Consider the following 2,062-nt stretch of genomic DNA (forward strand, 5'->3'; position numbering starts at 1 on the left):
AGTGTCACAAATGCATATATATACACAAACACACACAATATACATATAAATATATATATATATATATAAATATATATATATATATATATATATATATATATATATATATATATAATCATCTTTTATATAAACTATTTAAATACTATATTTAAAATTTATGACAAGTCAAAAATTATATTCATTGAATATATTAATTATATAATAAAATAATATATAAAATAATAATATTTTTCTAATTATAATATATTTTGTTGACTAAATTTTTTTAGAATGCAAAAGTATACTTACGTGTTTCTATATTTAAATATTGGATTTTAAATATCAAACGTAGTAAAAGTTTACATTTAAAGTAATTATATCTTAAATGTATTTAAAGTCAAAATAATTACCTTTAAAGTCAAAGTATATTTTGTTGACTAAATATTGTTAGAATGAAAAAGTATAATGTTTTTTTCCTTATGTTTTTTGCTTTCTATATTTAAATATTGGATTTTAAATATGAAATATTGTCAAAATTTACATTTAAAGTAATAATATCTTTATATAATAAATAATTTATTAATATTTTTATTTTTCAATAAATTTTATTGACTAATTATATTTTAATGTAAGAAAGTATAATAATTATTTCTCTATAAATTCATGGCTTTTTGAAAACAATACCAAAGACTTTTTCTTCTATTCATATTTTGAATCCTTAGAAAACTTACGAAAGAGATATGGAAAAAGTTAAGATAAAAGCTATTGGAGTTTTAGTTATGGTGATGATTCTTTTGAGTTTTACACATGCTGAATTAAATAGCAAAACTGATGATTTTTTATGCAATGTTAAATGTGCATTCAAATGTGAATTTAAATCTCAATCTGAATATGAAAAATGTCTTCAAGATTGTTTATCACACTGCAACAAATTATCCTCTGATCATATTTTTAAATGTTTTACTAGTTGTGACTTAATGAAGGTCCTACAACAACGGTATGTGCTCTCTCAAAATATTTACTTGTTTCGATAGTTTTACATTTTTATTTAGATTTCATTTTATTAATTATTTTTTTCATAACTTTGTTAATTAGCTTTCCTATTGCTTATAATTTTAACCATGGACTTTGCTTTCTTATCAGGCGCTCATGACCTTGCAAATAACGTGATGAATACATGCACGCAAGAATGTACAAAAAAGTTGTAATTTCTAAGAAGAACTTTTGAGTGAAGCATTCATAAAAGAAATTGTATTCCTACACAATTTTTATAAATAATGTTGATCAATAAACAATATTGAATTATTTTCATACTTATTATGTAACTACTTTCTTCCATTTTATGTCTTCCTTTGTACTATTGAAACTTGAGTATTAATAAAATTAATAAAATAAAAAAAATTGTTTTAACAACATTATCATAAATTTCCATTAAGGAAGATAATTACAAAATATTCTAACAAAAAGTAGTGATATTTAAGGTGTTGAGTAAGATATTAAGATATAATGTAAATTAAAACTATGAATATGTAACATCCCTTCTAAGTTATTATAGTGTTTTAAAACAAAACTTTATCTAAAGATTGTAATATGATTAAGGTGACAATTTTAATAGTTTTAGTATTTTATAAATTTTAAAATAGTCTAATTCAAGTCAAATCTATATTTAATAGATAATGTTTTGTGATTAAATTGCTTTTAAAGATAACATAGTTTGACACATAAGATATCTAGACTCAATTAAACTAAACTCTAGCTGTGAAAAAAATGTAACATATTTTAATTGATTCGAATATCATTAAAAAAAAAAAAACTTTGAGTCCATTAAAATAATAGTGTAAAAAAAACTTTTGAGTCCATTAAAATAATAGTGTGAAGTTACATTATTATTATTATTATTATTATTATTATTATTATTATTATTATTATTATTATTATTATTATTATTATTATTATTATTATTATTTTATAATTTTTTAGATGCTTAACAGATCTAACGATTTTTAAAATAATTATTACTTATACTAATGAAAAAATATGTGTTAGAAAGTTTATTATCTTCTATTTCAAGTTCTATCTATAG

The sequence above is a fragment of the Vigna radiata genome, chromosome 5, assembly GCF_000741045.1.
Source record: "Vigna radiata var. radiata cultivar VC1973A chromosome 5, Vradiata_ver6, whole genome shotgun sequence".
Lineage (NCBI taxonomy): Eukaryota > Viridiplantae > Streptophyta > Magnoliopsida > Fabales > Fabaceae > Vigna > Vigna radiata.